Source organism: Sycon ciliatum, chromosome 11, assembly GCF_964019385.1.
Source record: "Sycon ciliatum chromosome 11, ocSycCili1.1, whole genome shotgun sequence".
Lineage (NCBI taxonomy): Eukaryota > Metazoa > Porifera > Calcarea > Leucosolenida > Sycettidae > Sycon > Sycon ciliatum.
In genome coordinates, this window is record NC_088653.1 from 20,301,054 (window position 1) to 20,321,062 (window position 20,009).

Below are 20,009 nucleotides of genomic sequence, written 5' to 3' on the forward strand. Positions count from 1 at the left end.
CAACCGCAGAAATTCAGACCATATTTGGCTATTTCTCTTGCGAATATTCCAAATTTGGCACCTTTCCAAAAGTTTTCAGCATTTTCTGGTCCCTGGACCTTGCTCCAGCCAACCTACAGGCCATTCCTCAGCCTACAATCAATGACTGAAGCGTGTGAAGTCAGCTGCTGGGATTCAAAGTACATGTACTACTTCATGCCAAGCAACTTCCCAAGAACCTAAAATGCATATGAATGCAAAGAACATCAGCATCTGAAGTAAGGGGAATACTCCGTGCCTACTGCCATACATCCATCTTACACCATCAACATTTTAATTATTGAGCAGATGTTGTTTATACAATAATCATATCTGCATTGTTATCAGCAACACTCATCGAGAGTAAATTACAATAAATATGGACTTCCCAGTACAGAAATCATGACAAAATGTTGACGTGTGAAAGACGGGCCTATTCCTGTGAAAACCGATGTCAGGGCTAGGCTTCCATTCAAATCAGGCATTTGTGTGTACATGTTTGTCAACGCTAAAACCAGGCTTCTGTGCTAGCAGAGTATCGTAAAAATCAGGCTTGCATAACAGGCTTCTACATGAGACAGGCTTGTAATACAAGACACTTCGGTAAATGTGTCTCAAAGGCAGCTATCAATGTTACCATAGTTACTTGTCATCTTCTTCTGCATTCCACTGTGCTTGTTCATCCTGCAATCATTCAATACAGTGATATGCTGCTGTAGAATATTTACAATAAGGATATAGCACACCACATCTGTCCTATGTCTGTTCCTGCTTCCGTTGCTGTTCTTGCCGCTTACTTGACATACCTGAAGTAGTCTTGTCAGTACAGGGCAGCGATATAGGAGGACAATGTTGCTCTGCAGATGAGCCTCACACATAGCAGCAGATCATACCGTATCACCATGCTGAGTGGGATCAACCGTGGATGACTTCTCAGCTGGGATAATCAATCACATACTGTTGCAGTAATCCACGTACCTTGACGATCCATTCTTTATAACTCCTACATCAATACAAACGTGAGCACATGCGCGTGAAAGCACACACACACACACACACACACACACACACACACACACACACACACACACACACACATACACACACACACACACACACACACACACACACACACATGCATGCATGCATGCACCTACATAATACCCAAATTCACACACACACACACACACACACACACACACACACATACACACACACACACACACACACACACACACACACACACATACACATGCACCTACATACCCAAATTCACACATGCACATACGCACACACACATGTTAGGACATGGTTATAAATCATGATTCACATGTTGAACAGTTACCATATCACTAGCGTGACCGTGATCCTTAGTAGAAACCAAACTGGAATTGTCAAGCATTCGCTTCATGATCACAGTTACATCAATTAGGGATGTAGCCAGGAATGCTCGCTTGGCTCACACATATTTTTCCAAGACAAGCATTACGTTATGCCGCAGCACCAGCCGAAACTGCACCTAGATACTAGTAACATACTGGTGTAGACTAGACGGGCCGATTCATCAACAAAAAAGGTTTGCCTAACATGTACTCCACTTGAGCACAGTGTACTGCAATGGATTTACAGTACTGTCGGGCGCCGAAGAACGTCCAGGCTAGGATTTCAAGAATTGTTATGAACGGTTATAGGATGGATTTTTTGCAGATAAGACCGGAAACCGTAATGTACACTATAATGTACACTCAGACGTATAACTCTGCATATTTGTACATGTAAGACTGTATGGTACCATCGAATAAGAACGAAGCTGCTGTGTTTGCTAAAAATAAGAACGGGCTAGGCTAGAACCCTGACCGCCCAGTTCTCCGGCGCCCGACAGTTCTGTAACGATAGTTTGCATGCCATCCTACCGCCAGGACCCTGCAGGAATTTCTCTATAATGCTGTTGAGAAAATATCTCTGTAGGTCAAAGTGATGGCACAAAAATGCAACGCCATATCCACAGCATTCCATACGTGCAATTTTAGCAATTGTCAAAATGGCTGCCTAGGCTACGGTCGGAGCGCTAGCAACTATGTCTGATGTGACCTCTGAGCATGGCATATCGATCATGATGAAGACTTATGATATTTCACAGCTTGCCATGATAGTGGACTGGAAAATTCTATACTCCACTTCCACTATTGCCATGGACCGTTGCCATAGAATTGCGTACTTTGCCTTGTAGAATCTAGGATCGCCACTAAAATTTGTTGACTCCTTCGTGAGTCCCTTACCAATAGTTTAGGGTCAAGTGTTAGGTGACTGTTCAGACACAGGCCATGCATCTTTATGTTTGTGAATATCATACGGTACGTCTTTGTGTGCAGGCAGCGGCCTGTTCCGCAAGACAGGTCACTGTAAGAAAGCTCAATATCGGTACAACTGACCCATCATCAATGTCAGATGGTAAGAGTTGTGTGTGGGCTTGTGTGTGGGCTTTTGTGTGTTAGTGCGTGTGTGTGTGTGTGTGTGTGTGTGTGTGTGTGTCTTCTTCAGCGCCATGATTATCAGCGCGGTAAAGTACAGTGCCAGCAACTCAGCGTGATAAAGTACGTAATAAAGTACGTGATCAAGTACCTGATCAAGTACAGCGAGGTCCAGTTCGTCGCGATAAAGTGCAGCGCGATACGGCACAGCGCAAAGTCAATACTTATACAGTCATAGTCACAACAGGCAATGTTCATACATACATTGTATAGTAAATTGGCGCTGGGAAACATGGCGCTGAGATCTGTGGTGCTTAGATCTGTCGCGCTGACATATTTGGTGCTGAAATATATGGTGCTGATTTATGTGGCGCTGAGATATTCGGCGCTTATCTGCTGGCGCTGCAGTACACGGCGCTGAAATATGTGGCGATGTAAAATCCGGCGCTTATGTTGACGGCGCTTAAACGGTCGCGCTCACCTGGTTGGCGCTGAACTTGAGGGCGCCGAAATGGCATGGAATCTTTGTCAACACTAAAACAAGGCGTATGTGCTGTCAATAAATCTTGAAAATCAGGATTCTATTCACAACACTGGGTCTTCTATATGAGATAGTAGGCTTTAGTACAAGACGCTACGGTGCTTTCTCTGTGAAGTACACGTACCTATTGACCGATGGACTACTTCTGGCTAGAGTAACTCTTGTGTAATCAATGGTGCTAGTGAAGCCTTAATCAGATTCACTCTGATCCAGAAGCTTTTTTTGTGATGCGACGGGCGATGCGACGCGATTCGCGAAGGAGGCGTGCGATGCGAACTCGCGAAATACCATTCACAGAAGTAGTCAGCGATGCGACAATGACTTGCTGATTTGGCGCGAAGTTCAATGCCGCTGGGTACGTCACCATGGTATTCGCGCGGTTTGGTACAACGTGTACAATTTTACAGGCAACTCTTGAACCTTTGTACAACTTTGCTGTAGAAAAGGTCAAAATCGTACGCCAAATCGCTTGTCGCATCGCAGTTGAGGCAGTTGCGTGGGCTGCGAGATGGCTACGATTTGGGGATTTCCCGGTTTCGCGGCCGTCGCATCGCAAAAATGCCTCCCAGGGCTAAAACACATTTCGGCTGAAAGTAATTTTCGGCCTGTACTGCTGCTGCCTGTATACACTGTCACACTGAACCTTGCAAAACAAAATTTCTGATGCAACAAATTTTCAGCCAAATATAATCAGGCCGAAAATAGCCGGAAATAAATATGCGCCGAACATTTGTTTGACCTACAATACTCATTTTCCGATTTTCGTGTTTTTCATGCAATTCAATGAAAATGCAGTCGAAAGCCACTATTAGATGGTTCATAAGTGCACATTCGTCTGGGGCGAAGTTAGGGATTCGCCCCATACATGGCATTTAGCGTGGCAAGACAATAATTATAGTTAAGAGTAGAGCCCACACGCTCTCTTCCATTCACACTGCAATACTGCGGTTCAACTCATTTCACAATAATTATTCCAACGCTTCGGCAAATTGCCTTCATCAGGTTCACAATGATGTGCAAGCTCCCAAACCAGCATTGATAAAGGCCAGCAACTCCCCTGTCAGTAAGAGGGTGTGAGAAGCAGCGCGAAAAAGAGTTCAGCTAATCAGCGCTAACATCGACTATCAGTGGAGGGATTACAGCTGAGGTAAAACCGAAACAACACATTATTCAGCGCCGATGTCATGATAATCAGACAATAAGCGAGTGGCGATACAAATTACAGCAATGACCACCCAGCGTTAGTGTTGATCTTTGGAGCCAAATTTCTGATCTCCACAGCCTCCCTCAATTTCCTGCTAGATCAATACTAACGCTGGGTGGTCATTGCTGTAATTTGTATCGCCACTCGCTTATTGTTTGATTATCATGACATGGGCGCTGAATAATGTGTTGTTTCGGTCTGACCTCAGCTGTAATCCCCTCCACTGATAGTCGATGTTAGCGCTAGTATTAGCTGAACTCTTTTTCGCGCTGCTTCTCACACCCTCTTACTGACAGGGGAGTTGCTGGCCTTTATCAATGCTGGTTTGGGAGCTTGCACATCATTGTGAACCTGATGAAGGCAATTTGCCGAAACGTTGTAATAATTATTGTGAAATGAGTTGAACTATTGCAGTGTTCATGGAAGAGAGCGTGTGGGCTCTACTCTTAATATGAAACTGCAGGAAGCCTCCCCACTTTTACTAAGACAATAAAGGAAAGTGGAAAAGTGGGATACGGGGTAATTATGCTGGGTTTGAATCCAACTCGTGGATCCTTCTTTTGCAACTTTGGCGCCTGGCAATGGCTCGAACCCACAGCTCATCGTACCCCCCCCCCCCCCCCCCGCCCTCCAGGCCAGGGTTATAATTATATCGACCCTGCTTGTAAGTCGCCGACAGGTCTTTTTTAGCTCAGTTTTTAGGTCGTAAGAGGTCGACTTATTACCAGTATAGAGTGGTGCGACATCTATCACACTACTACAGTCAACTTTGCTAGTAACGACTGCGGATATAACGACAATTCACGAATAGCGACAGAATTTCCATACCCAGAGCAAAGTCCCATCTAACTGTAATACGTACAATGAGACTTCGGGTATAACGACACTTCGCGAATAAGGACACTTTTCTGATGCCCGGCGGCCGCGTGTCATTACACGCAAAGTTTACTGTACACTGGACAGCCAGGTTGGTTTCAACTCTAGTCAACCCCTGCGCTTATGGGTCACATGATGTCAGCCATGTGGGGTACAATGCCCACATGCCATGATTACTTTCTGCACATGACAAAGATATAAAGCCATTCATTGAATATTGGGCATATACTCCGTTACAAATGTTCACCGCTTGCACACCCTCCCCCCCCCCCCCCAACACACGTACACATGCACGTTCAAGCATGTATGCACACGCACACCCATGCACGTACACACGCAAGCATGCACGCAAACACACACACACACACACACCATTGGACCATTGGACCATTGGACGCCCATCGCCAGAGGCGATGATAGCGATGCTACAGCAGAAGCCATAGCAGCTTGTGCTGGGATTGCACCATTCAACAGATTGCAAGGCTGAAGAATTGACCGCCACTATTCCGTGGCAGCCTGGTCTACACCACACAGCTATGAAGTGGCTATTTCTGGCCAGTGAATCCACACACACACAGGAACACAAAAACACACATCTCTTACATGGGAAGGCAGCACACCGCGTTGTCCTATTTTGCAGCTGGTCCTTGAGGCAAACTTGCTATGCATTCTCCTTCACAGCATTGCACACAATGCAAAGACAAAAACGGAATGGTAAAGTCAATCATACTGTTTTCCTACCACATGAAATGCTCAAAGGTTCAATTGGCAGCTAATGCTTGTGTCTCCTCGACTCAGTCCAATACTGCTTCCTACACCATGCTGTTGCGCAAGCAAGCTCAAATGCTAGCACGTTAAAGCAAGAGTAGGTCGTCGCTGTAGTAAGGTGTTAGCTGAAACTCATGAATATTCAACCACTAGCATTCCACTTGGCAACGTGAAGCGCAGAAAACGTCAGTCAGAGCATACGAGTTGGTAGCAGTACTTCAGTACGAGTTATTCAGTGCTGCCTGGAAGCAAGAGTAATATGAATATGTGCTCAGTGGCAGGGGCAGATGCTACAGTAGAAAAAATCTTCTCTTACACCTCCCACAGCCGTAGCAGCAATACAATACATTTCCACAAAGCAACTGACAAAAGCAAGAACAAGTCCATCACCAGTGCAGTTTCCATAACCATGGAAACCAGTTTAATCTCTCCATTCAACTAGACAGTGACAGAGGGTGCATGTTTGTGTGAGTTTTAAGAATCAGCAGTAGTGGCACAACAACTCAGAGATAACTCACCGGAGAGCATCATGGCTTCAGTAACAATGACCTGTTCAAAATCCTGGGAGAGTGGAATAAATGTCCTGCTGCCACTAGACGACTCCACTACTGAGCAGGACCGAGACTAAACGGTTCAAGTGTTCGCATCACACCATAGACTGAAACTGTGATGACTGCTCTCGAGCGCAGCAGGTGATGATTGGCCTCTCCCACATCCAGTGACTGCCCTCCATTTTGCGGCATGGGAACAGCAGCATGGCTATCAGGCAGTGCAGCAGAATGTTGTGGAAGTGGTGCTGTAGCTGCTCCTGGCTTTTGATGATTATTAATCACTGTATCATGCTGGTATGGAAAGTGTGCTGGCTGTGGTGGCGCTGCTGCTGCTGCTGCTACTTTATTACACCTTGATGTTATTGCAACGTCGGTTTCATGATTAGTGATGGTGTGGAGCGGTGAGACTGGCTGGAATTGGAGAGTGATGCTCTGATGTCACACAACACTTGATACAGAGTTCAAGAGAGGAGCCGTGTGACCATTCCATGATTTGAAGACTGTATGGGAGGATGTGGTGATGGCTGATGTCGCAGCTTATACTGCTGCTGCTACTGCTGCTGCTACTGCTGCTGCTGAAGCTTTGGTTGCGGTGGTCACTGTGTATGCCCGACATACTGGTGGTGTGGTGGGAAGTGCATCTGCTCTTGCTGATCACTGAAGCCATGGGAAGAGATGTCACGGCTTGTGATTGGACCGACGATTATACCCGCAGAACTCATTGTTGATGTCTATATGTGATGACCGCAGTCACTTGCCGAGCTGTTTGATGATGTCGTTGCGTCACTGCCAAGCAGCTGTAGGGGCATTTTCTGCTGCTGCTTACTGGGGTATGCACCGTGGGATGCACTGTGGGATGAATTCCCTGCAGCAATGTTGCCAGTATCTACACAATAACATAGACATGACAATTTCACACACACACAAGCACACACACACACACCCGCAAACACACACACACACACACACGCACACAGATAAACACACATACACACACATGAAAACGCATGAAACTCTAACAAGTGTGGTACTGTTATAGACATTCTCCACAGAACGTAAATATCAACAGCAAGCCGCAGTACACTCATGTCTTCCTTATTCGGGTGGTCCGGTACCGAGTACTGCCCATAACTGATACGTCGGTAACTCTGGATCACATACATTTCAATCGAGAAAAGCCAGGCATCTGGAATATGATGTCAGTATTTCCACGTATAATGGCAAAAGAGTAGTAAATTTTCCACTTAAACCCACCCCCAGGATGCCCGGTAGACCAAGGCACCCGTGACTTTGAGGTCCAGTTTAGAGATAAAAGAGTGAAGTACAAGGAAGTAGATTTGTTTGATATCTCAACAAACTACTATGAGAGAGAGAGAGAGAGAGAGAGAGAGAGAGAGAGAGAGAGAGAGAGAGAGAGAGAGAGAGAGAGAGAGAGAGAGAGAGAGAGAGAGAGAGCACTCTCTCCCATATGTCGCAACTATGGACCCACCGAGAAAGACGGATTTAGGGTATTCGCTCGGCAACATACCCATCCCCTCAGCAAGCGCATACCGAAAGTGCCTAGTGGAGAAGGTCGAGAGCATCATCTGCCGCATGCGCTGAAAGGCCCATTTCTTCCTGAATGGCAAGGACAAGGCGCAAAGCACTGAGACGTTTGGCTTCCCCACCCAGAAGGCACCCCCGCAAGTGCCACAGGTGAAGGCATTGCGAAGAGGACTTGTTGAGCTTAGTGGCAGAGATCAAGTTTCGCCGGGTAAAGGACGACTTCCAGGACACACTGGAGGAGGACATAAAGACTCTAACGAACACTGAGGACATCATTGTGAAGGCGGACAAAACCAAGAACTTATACTCCGTCAGTAAGCCTCAGTATGAAAAACTCCTGAGAGACAACGTCACAGCCACATACAAGCAGGCACCGGACAACACTTACACCGAAATCAACAACGAAGCAAAGCAGCTAGCAGAGAAGCTAAACACCAGCGACCGCGTAGACATTATGGCACAATCAGATGCTTTCATCACACTTAAAGATCACAAGGACCGATTCAAGAACGACCTGCCCTGCCGACTCATCAACCCTGCAAAATCGGAACTGGGTGTCATCAGCAACGCGATCCTCGACCGCATGGTGAGCGCTGTACGTGTGGCAACTGAAATCAACCTCTGGAGAAGTACCGGATCTGTCATCGACTGGGTCAAAGGAATAGACGACAAGAGCAGACACACATTTGTTTGTTTCGATGTTGTCCAGTATTATCCGTCGATCGGCGAAACGCTCCTCAAGAAGGCCCTCGACTTTGCAGCAACGTACACTGTCATCACAGATGAAGAAAGAAACATTATTATGCATGCAAGAAAGTCCGTGATATTCAAGGACGGCCATTCATGGATCAAGAAGGGCAACGGATCCATGTTTGATGTCACGATGGGATCGTTTGATGATGCGGAGGTGTGCGAACTGGTCGGAGCCTACCTGCTGAACCAGCTCACAGAGCTATTATATTGTTGTCCCTCAAACTAGTCAAGATATATATATATATATATGCTGGCTTTGCACTAGCCCAAATTGCTCTTTCCTTTGACTGGCACTAATTTTCTCTGACCCTGATCTTGGCTCCTATCATTCTCACCTCACCTCGCCAGGCCCTGTTATAAGACCCATTGTTCTGGCTAGTCCACTATTGTTGCTTTTTGCCTGCCTGATGATTGCACCCGCTTGTGCATGAAACTCTTGAGTAGCAAAAGTGAAATGATGTTTTCTTGGTAACCATTGTTTCCCCTTCGGGTATATACCGTATTTTACCGGTTGTAAGTCGACCCCGGTTATAGGTCGACCCCCGTATCCGGAGGTTTCAATTCTGCGTTTTAAAGTTTCACCCAACGAAGCACTACTAACCACTCCCTGCTACTAACACATCAACAAATCATGCAAACATTCCTTATTGGAGGGTATAACGTCCCAATCCTTGAAAAAGGCCAATAAACTGGCTAAAGTGTGTACACATGGTGCACTCATGCATGCAGGGCAGGTCATTTTTTGTAAGATACTGATAGTTCCCGGTTATAAGTCGAATCCCGGTTGTAAGTCGACCCCCACCCTTTCTCCTTCCATTTTTAGTCGTAAAAGGTCGACTTACAACCGGAAAAATACGGTATATGATTGATCGCCATTTCAAGAACACCCCGCTCGCAAAACTGTTCAACCACAACAATGTAAAAGTCAGCTATTGCTGCATGCCAAACGTCGCAGCCTCTATCAGCAGTCACAACGTCGCAGCCTCTATCAGCAGTCACAACAAGCGCCTCCTGACCAAAGCTACACCTGAAAAGCCATCATGTAACTGCAGAAAAAAGGACGAATGCCCACTGGAAGGCCGCTGCCTGGCATCACACATTATATACGAGGCACATGTCACCAGCCAGGATGAGCGAAGATTATACATTGGCTGCGCAGACACGGAATTCAAAGCCAGATACAACAACCACACCACGTCGTTCCGACATGAGAGATACCGTACTAGCACTGAGCTGTCGAAACACCTCTGGGAGAAGAAACAAAACCACCAGGACTGCCAGCTCAGATGGCAGATAAAGGAAAAGGCCAACTCCTACAGCACCGCCACAAAAAGATGTAACCTGTGCACAGCTGAGAAAACATGCATTCTCCTTGGCGACGAGACCATGCTCAACCAGAGAAGCGAAGTCATCGCAAAATGCCGCCACGCTAACAAGTATCGCCTAGCCAACTTCACCGGGGTCACATAACAAGCGAGGAAAGCACGCTGCACTCCGGCTAATGGACGTGACAACCCACCTCACTTGCAACGGACACTTCCATCAAAATTGCGCGAATACGATTGTCACTTTATACAAAGCCCACACTCACAAGCTTGCCACTTGAAAAGCATACTGACAACTGCGCTGCTTTCTAACACTTGTCTTTCTAACTAAGTTACGTTGCGCCTGACACTTTGTGCCTGACACTTTGCGCTTGACACTTTTGTGTCCGCGCTTGCTGCGTGATGGGTATATCTAGCATTGTTTTTGCATGCCCAGCTTTAGTTGTTTGTTGCCTGATGATTGATTGTTCAAGAAACTCTGAGTAGCAACAGAAAGAATGTGTACTTGGTGAGGACTATACTGGATTGTGAATCAGCTCCAGTGCTTTTGCAGCACTGTCGAGCACTCTTCGCGTTGACAGGGATCTCCTCCTATATATCCCGTATGTCTCTTTCCCTCAAACCAGTTAAAATGTTATGACTTGGGGCTCCGCGCGTGCTAGTTTGTACGTGAAGTGCGTGGGTACAGTGAGGGCTGCGTCCCACCCGCCTGTGTGGATTCACAGGAAGTGTGAGTTACGAAGTCTGAAGAAAATGTTGAACGGTCTCTGCTGCGATGACGACTACACCATAGCTCAGCGGTTAGAGCATCGCTGGCTACAAGCGAGGGTTCCTGGTGCGAGTCCTGGTGGTGACAGTCAATTTTTTTCTTCAGACTTTTCCCGTATGTCTCTTTCCCTCAAACCAGTTAAAATATATATACAGTCAAACCTCGTTAGGACGAACTTCAAGGGGCTGAACAAATTTGTTTGTCTTATCGGGAGTTCTTCTTATCCAGATCTGACAAAAAAATATCGATATGCAGATTATGGATCGTATTTACGTGAAGGTGCATACTGTGGTAAATGGGAAGCATTTATTCTCAGCATAAGCCAGAAACAGGCAATGTGCTACAATTCGTAACTGTGCTTCCATATACTGTAAAAGCAGAAATTTTCGGTAACTTCGGTGCCGACAATTTTTTTACCGAAAATAAAACGCACCGAAATTTTCGGTACAACCGATACTGTATACATGTAGTACTAGTACACCTACCTGGAGAACGGGTTTTACCGAAAATTTCCCGCTACCGAACCGCCGATTTTGGCGAATACCAAAAATATTAGACCACGGAAAATTTCTGCTTTTACAGTACAAACAAATACATTACGATAAACCATAGATTGAATATGAGTGATTACGAGTGTGAATGTGAAGCACAGCATCTCAACATCCATACTATACAAAAAAGTTCACGGTTCGTGTGAGACTCGGTCGGAGCCAGTGGAGGCCGAGTTTTCCGCATCCGCAGGAACGCCACTACCCTCTACGGATCAACGCTCTTTGCTTCACAAAACACTTCACAACTCACCTCGAACACTGGTAGGGACAACATCGTTGTTGCAAAAATAAACGGAATAAAAGTCACCTTCGCCTCACGCGATCAACGACGCGAACAGTGTACGCCAAAGCTTGGCCTAGAAAGCACGCACGTCAGTGCGTCTACTACGATTCACTACGTAGATCTATGTACGTACAATCAATGTATGGACCCGGCTATCGAAAAAAGAAAGAAAAAAGACAGCCAGCGCACGCGCACACACCCAAAGTTCGTACTATATACTACGCGCTGATTTTATTCAAATCACACTTGAAAATAGTTCGTCTTCGCGAAAGTTCGCCATACAGGAGTTCGTCGTAAACGAATAATTTTAACTGGATATGATGCCTGGCCAACCATAGGATTGGCCCTAGTTCGTACTAATGGAAAGTTCGCCTTATCAGTGTTCGTCCTAACGAGGTTTGACTGTATATATATATATAATTATACTCAATCTGTGGACAGAACTGCTTCGTCCTTTGTGGACTCGTCAGCGCAGCACAGAGGAAATGAGGCCGAACCTGGTAGCAATGAAAAATAAATTTTCCAAAGCCAGATTTAAACCAGGCCCCAACGTACCTTGCCAGAGTGCTCAAACTGACAAGTCAGTGAGCTCTGCATAACGCAAACAGCAAAGGCACTACCCCACGCAAGAGTGCTCAACTGCTACAAGAGCGGGAGCGAAATACTCAATCTGCGGACAGAACTGTTTCGTCCTTTGTGGACTCGTCAGCGCAGCACAGAGGACATGAGGCCGAACCTGATGGCAATGAAAAATAAATTTTCCAACGCCAGATTTAAACCAGGCACCAATGTACCTTGCCAGAGTGCTCAAACTGACCAGTCAGTGGGCTCTGCATAGCGGCACTACCCCACGCAAGATATATCTTGCGTGGGGTAGTGCCTTTGCTGTTTGCGTTATGCAGAGCTCACTGACTGCTATATATACATAGCTGAAAACTCAAACTCCTAGACACTAGGTACATTCTACCAAGGAGTTGTATTATGCTATGGTGCTAGCTTATACAGTTTTCATCTGACATTCCTTGTTTTCAACACATACCATAGTAGTCGAACCCAGACTATTGCCCTGCTTTGCATTCCCTCGTTACACTATACACATTCTACCAAGTTGCTTCCTGCCGTTGAAAGCCCTACTTGAATATGTGGCCAGATTTCTTTGACGGTGCGGTACGGGAATGTGCGGGGTAGCACGCCAGGCAAGGCGCGTCACGTGATGGTTGCTCGACACCACATATACGAATTAAAGCGGTGTGGACCCTGGCTAGCAGCAGACGCTACTAAAGTAACGTCAAGCTTTCCATAGCTTCAGGAATAATAATTATTATTGTAGTTATAAGCTTATAACTGGTGTGACCAAGATGCACACAGTAGATTAAACTGAAGTAATACAGTCATATCACGATCAGTCACCACCACCACACCAAGGTCGTTGACGCTGCAAATTTTATTCAAAAGAAATGAAATCTCCAAATTTCGCCCTTGGGGCTTATTTTACTCCCTGATGAAGCCCCAAGGGCGAAAATTTGGAGATTTCATTTCTTTTGAATAGAATTTGCAGCGTCAACGACCTTGGTGTGGTGGTGGTGACTGATCGTGATATGAATTGGCTGCAGTGGAGCCTCCGTGTTCTAAAAAAATAATACAGTCATATTGTATTCTGATTATGTAACTTTGAATAAGTAACAAGGGGTCAATAGTTTCAAAAGAGCACTCAATACTACAATAGGACAAGCTGGATCTACATATTTCTTCAGACACAATTTTTGTTACAAATTTAATGAAGTATTAATGGTATGTCGATCCAGCTTGTCCTATTGATTGCTCTTTTGAAAACATGTTTACATTATGTTCAGTTAAAACTGTCTGCGTTTGTGCTATAGGATGAGCAATAGACTCGGAAAACGTACCGTCTCACTCTGCCATTCTCCAACAATAACTAACACCAAGCTGTCCATTGAACGATGACATCATCGCTGAGTGAGGTCTCTCGTCGCAGCTCAGTTTTCCTCCACGACATAGGGATGATCGATAGGTCAAGTAGCCGCCTCTCTGCCAACTCAAGTCGCGTACATGTAACCTCCCGCGTCAACAAACAGGCTAGCCGTTAGTTAGCCAAAACGTCTTGCTCTGCTCACATCTCAATAATGACAATGTCAAGACAGTCGCTATGACCCGTTTCAGGACCTGATGGCTGCTACTGTCACTACCACAATACTAGTATGCTAAAAAAAATAAAGGAACCTGCTATGCTAGCGCCGCGCTAAAAAAAATCACCCGGGCCGTGCACGCGCTCGCGTGGCCTTGAATCGATCTTGAATGGCTTGATCTTTGACCGGTAGATCTACGGTGTCGATCACGGTAGATCTACGGTGTCGATCACGGTTGACAGCGCGATCTTTCGCGCTAGCATCTTCCTCTTTCTTTTCTCGCTACGTGGAACTCTTTGAAAATGCCCCATTTGGTATGCATGCGCTGCATGCATGCATGCATGCACCCATAATGATTGTCATGTACCCAATCATTATTATGCACATGTTTTCCCCCTTTTTCCCCCATGTATGGTCAACATCGCGCGCCGGTCAAAGATCAAGGCCAAGCATGGTGCATTGCAGGGCAGGCATACCAAATGGGGCATTTTTTTGAAGATTTCCACGTAGCGTGGCGTGAAAAAAGAAAGCCCACCATGTCTACCATGTACCACTGTAGCGTCTCTGACGTTCTCGCATCATGACATCATCATTTGTTTGCATGTACACGTCATATTTTCCTCATCATCACAAACACTGATTCACCATACTCTCGCACACATTGTAATACCTACTACACGTGCTTCGCTACCATAATAATTACGTAATGTTTGGCTAGCATAGTTCCAATACACATTACGACATCTTTTGATGTTACGCACTCCTCGCCTACAACGCTATTGTAGAAAAGTAGTCTTTACTCATCTCTTGTAAGTTCTGTTTGCATCCAAACACTTCTTCCAAACAGCACACGTCAGATATCTAACAAAACAACAAACTTCATTGCACAGTCTTCTATCACAATCTCTTTCCTATATAAACCTCCTTTCTCTTCACTTTCTTCATGACATTTAGTGTTCGCCAGTCTTGTAAAGATCTTGGAAACTAACACTCGTTGCACTGTATCTAGACTACTAAATTGGTGACCTCCGACGTGAGTAAAGTGCAATATGTCCAGCAACGCTGGTTCTTCCGCTTCCGCTCGCTTTCGGGCAGTAAGTCTCTAGACCCGACTATCCTGCGCGAGCTGTTTGTACAGCGTTTGCCCGTGTCGACTGGTGCCTCAGCCTGGCCGACCTCGCGCCGCGCTTGCTGACAAGATGGTTGATAGCACGTGCTCAACCCCACTCACCGGTACAAGTGTTCACGCTCTGACTCTGAGTGCAGCCCCTGCTCGGTCTAGTACGGCCTTATCATGTAGATCTACAGCGTCCACAGATGCGGAACAGGCCTGCACCGCTGACAGGGCTGAGATGGCCCAGCTCCGAGCTGAACTCGCCAAGCTGACGTCCGCTGTGAATGTGATGACCCGTGACACTGGTGCCCCTTCCCAGCGTGGCCGCCAACGAGAGCGTAGTCCCGGGCCACCGTCACGCCACCCAAGTGCCTCCAGGTCTCCCGGCCATGACAATCACGACGACCTTTGCTGGTATCACCGTGCGTTCGGTGCGAAGGCGAACAAATGCCGAGACCCCTGCCGATTCCTGTCGGGAAACGGGAAGGCCAGCCACTAGTCGCGACCGCTAGTGTGGTTGGCCCCTCGAATACCGCTACCGGTCGCCTACTATTCGTCAAGGATCGCTCCCAGTCCGTCGAGTTCCTTGTCGACACCGGCGCCGCCGTCAGTGTTCTTCCTCCGTCATTCGTAACTCTGTCTCGTCGTGTTCATCGCAATAGTCCTCGTCTCCGTGCAGCGAATCAGAGCAGCATCGCCACGTACGGTCAGCAGCTGCTAGATTTAGACTTAGGTCTCCGACGCACTTTCAAATGGGTCTTCGTCGTTGCTGACGTCAGCTATCCGATCCTGGGTGCGGATTTCCTTGGCCACTTCCAACTCACTGTCGACCTGGCCGCCAGATGTCTCCGGGATTCCACTACTCAACTTGCCGTTGTCGGATCCGCCTCGGATGTCAGCACCTCCGCTACCAACCTGCTGGACACTGACAGCCCTAGTGAGTATTCTGCCCTGCTGAGTGAGTTTCCTGACCTTGTCCGACCGACCACTGGTGACTCGCCTGTCAAGCACAATGTGACGCACCGCATAGTCACAGATGGCCACCCTGTCCACGCTAAGCCTCGCCGTCTGGCACCCGACCGCCTTGCTGTCGCTAAGTGTGAGTTCCAACACATGTTAGATTTAGGCATTATTCGTCCCTCCTCTAGTGCATGGTCATCCCCTCTGCATATGGTGCCAAAGAAATCCGGTGCCTGGCGACCCTGTGGTGATTACCGAGCCTTGAATGACTGCACGATCCCCGACCGCTATCCCATCCCGCATATTCAAGACTTTACGTCCCACCTGCATGACAAGATCATATTCTCTAAGATTGACCTCGTCCGTGCATACCACCACATTCCTGTGCACCCTGACGACATCCCGAAAACTGCCATCACCACCCCCTTTGGACTGTTTGAGTTTGTCCGCATGCCCTTTGGCCTTCGCAACGCAGCCCAGACATTCCAACGCTTCATTGACCAGGTAGTTTCAGACCTTCCCTTCTGCTTTGCATATCTGGATGACTTGCTCATTGCTAGCGCCTCACCCGCTGAACATATGGCCCACCTTCGCTGCATATTCTCCCGCCTTGCTTCACATGGCATCTTGATCAACGTCCGGAAGTCGCAGTTCGGCCAGGATGAGCTTGACTTCCTGGGACATCACGTGACTGCCTCAGGTATCCGACCTCTCGACGCTCGCATGACCGCCATTCGTGAATTCCCACAGCCAGCTAGTGTTCGTAAGCTCCGTGAGTTCATCGGCTTCGTCACGTTCTATCACCGATTTCAGCCACATCTTGCTGCTAAGCTCGCACCTCTGCACGCTATGCTTGAGAAACGCCACCGCACCAAAGGCGCGCTCGTCTGGTCCGACTCGGCCATCGCTGCTTTCAATGATGTCAAAGCTGCGTTCACTGAGGCCATCACACTTCACCATCCTCGCCCGGATGCCGCCTACAGCTTGATGGTCGACGCTTCAGACATTGCTGTTGGTGCCGTCCTCCAACAAGAGCTAGATGGTGAGTGTTATCCTGTTGCCTTCTTTTCACGCAAGTTAAAGCCTGCTGAGACACGCTACAGCACCTTCTGTCGAGAGCTCCTCGCTATTTACCTAGCCATTAAGCATTTCCGACACTTCCTGGAAGGGCGTGTCTTCCATGTGTGCACCGATCACAAGCCTCTGACACATGCCATCCACAGCCGTTCACAGACCCACAGCCCGCGTCAACAGCGCCATTTGTCGTACATTGCTGAGTTCACGACAGATATTCGTCATGTCAAGGGTTCTCAGAATGCTGCCGCTGATGCACTGTCACGATGCCACCTACCCGATGAGCCCGTCTCTGCCATCACTGCCATTGACACAGCTTCCTTTGCCGCCGCTCAACAAGATGATCCAGACTTGCCAAGTCCTGGTAAGGATCCATCCACTTCGCTATGCTGGCAATCTATAGCTCTGCCCATGACTGATCACTCGCTCATCTGTGACACCTCTACTGCGTCTGCCCGCCCGTATGTACCTGCCAAGCTGCGCCGTGCTGTTTTCAATTCGCTTCACGGCCTCTCCCACCCTGGTACCCGCGCTACCAGGCACCTGATTACAGCTCGCTACGTCTGGCCCGCAATGAACAAGGATATTAGTGAGTGGTGTCGTACCTGCCACGCTTGTCAGCAGTCTAAAGTTCAGCGCCACACCACATCTCCCGTGAGTGCATTCAAGCAACCTGATGCCCGTTTCTCCCATGTCCATGTCGACATCGTAGGCCCGCTTCCATCTTCTAGTGAGTCTCGCTACCTCTTGACGATGGTAGATCGCTTTACTCGCTGGCCCGAAGCAGTACCTATTCCCGACATTACAGCCGAAACCGTCGCTCGCCAGTTTGTTGCCACCTGGGTCGCCCGATTTGGTGTTCCCACTGTGCTCACAACCGACCGAGGTGCCCAATTTGAGTCATCCCTGTGGTCATCGCTCATGTCACTACTTGGCACATCTCGCATTCGTACAACGGCTTACCACCCTGCTGCCAACGGCATGGTAGAGCGCTTTCACAGACAACTGAAAGCTGCACTCCGAGCTTCCGACAATCCACAGCGCTGGACGGAACATCTGCCACTAGTCCTGCTCGGCATTCGCTCCTCCCTGAAGGCTGACCTCAACTGCTCAGTTGCAGAAATGGTCTACGGTTGCCACCTCCGCCTGCCAAGTGATTTCCTCACTGACGAGCCTGAGCCATTTCCGGATCCGACGTCCTATGTCAGCCGCCTCAAACAAGCCATGTCCGAGCTCCGCCCTACACAACCCCGCAAGCCACCCACCCAGCATCCGTTCATTCCAGCTGACCTCTCGACATGCTCTCATGTCTTCATTCGCACAGATGCAACACGAACGCCCCTCCAACGTCCTTACACTGGTCCACACCGAGTCCTGGAACGTCATGATAAGTACTTCCGCCTCGACCTCAACGGCCGCTCCGACACAGTATCCATCGACCGACTCAAACCCGCATTCCATGACAACCAGTCTGTCGACCATTGCCATCCGACCAAGCCGACGCCATCGCTCGCATTCGACGTGCCTCCACCACGCCAAACACGAGCTGGTCGTCAAGTCAGATTTCCCGCCTATTTCTGACACTCTCTCGCTTATCCCATTTGCTTGCTCTCACTTTATCGCGCTAGTTATCGCTCATTACTCATTCACTAGGAGGGGAGCTCTGTAGCGTCTCTGACGTTCTCGCATCATGACATCATCATTTGTTTGCATGTACACGTCATATTTTCCTCATCATCACAAACACTGATTCACCATACTCTCGCACACATTGTAATACCTACTACACGTGCTTCGCTACCATAATAATTACGTAATGTTTGGCTAGCATAGTTCCAATACACATTACGACATCTTTTGATGTTACGCACTCCTCGCCTACAACGCTATTGTAGAAAAGTAGTCTTTACTCATCTCTTGTAAGTTCTGTTTGCATCCAAACACTTCTTCCAAACAGCACACGTCAGATATCTAACAAAACAACAAACTTCATTGCACAGTCTTCTATCACAATCTCTTTCCTATATAAACCTCCTTTCTCTTCACTTTCTTCATGACATTTAGTGTTCGCCAGTCTTGTAAAGATCTTGGAAACTAACACTCGTTGCACTGTATCTAGACTACTAAACCACCATGCTACCTCTTTCTTTTTCTCGCTACGTGGAAATTATTACAGTGGAAATCTTCAAAAATGCCCCATTTGGTATGCCTGCCCTGCAATGCATCATGCTTGACCTTGATCTTTGACCGGCGCGGTGTCGACCATGTTTTAATGGTTGATATTCCTAGCGCTCTCGCGATATTATTCGCTAGTGTCTTTCTCTTTCTTTTTCTTGCTACGTGGAAATCTTCAAAAATGCCCCATTTGGTATGCATGCACTGCACCCATGCGCATATGCACAAGAACCCACTGCATGCGATGCATTGCACTTTCTTTCCCTTTTTCACGTAGCATGGCGAGAAAAGTACATGAACTTTGAAGTAAAAAATGATAAGGATGAGGACGAAGATAGAATGATATAAAGACGTTTGTAGAAGACACTACTACTAGTACTAGCGCTCACTTTTAACAAGACTTAGCAACAACAGTCTAATAAAATTAGCGCCACACAGATCAGTGCTTGATGGCACCAGTACCATACTGCGATAATCAGTTACCTCCCGTGGTTCTCTCTTGATCATTGATTGATGGTAGGGAATACTAGGGAATCAGGAGACAGTCATGGGCGCTAATGTATGACTACCACTAGAATGTAGCACCTGACTTGCAGCGTTCGAGGTGGTGTACACATGGTGTGTCGAAGGGTCTTGGCCCGAGCCGAGGCCGCCCCACACATAGACGCACGCACACACACACACCATTGGACCATTGGACGCCCATCGCCGGAGGCAATGATAGCGATGCTACAGCAGAAGCCATAGCAGCTTGTGCTGGGATTGCACCATTCAACAGACACACACACACACACACACACACACACACACACACACACACACACACACACACACACACACACACACACACACACACACACACACACACACACACACACACACAC

At 47.6% G+C, this 20,009-nt stretch overlaps 1 long non-coding RNA gene across 1 annotated transcript; it reads right to left on the reverse strand.

Annotated features, from left to right (window-relative positions):
* Nucleotides 1-259: 259 nt before the first annotated feature.
* Nucleotides 260-13,838, reverse strand: LOC135826969 (uncharacterized). The gene is made up of 4 exons (XR_010555349.1): nucleotides 13,563-13,838; nucleotides 6,397-7,315; nucleotides 5,714-5,783; nucleotides 260-1,021 (listed from the first exon to the last, which is right to left on the reverse strand). It is a non-coding gene; the product is annotated as an uncharacterized LOC135826969 (long non-coding RNA).
* Nucleotides 13,839-20,009: the final 6,171 nt, after the last annotated feature.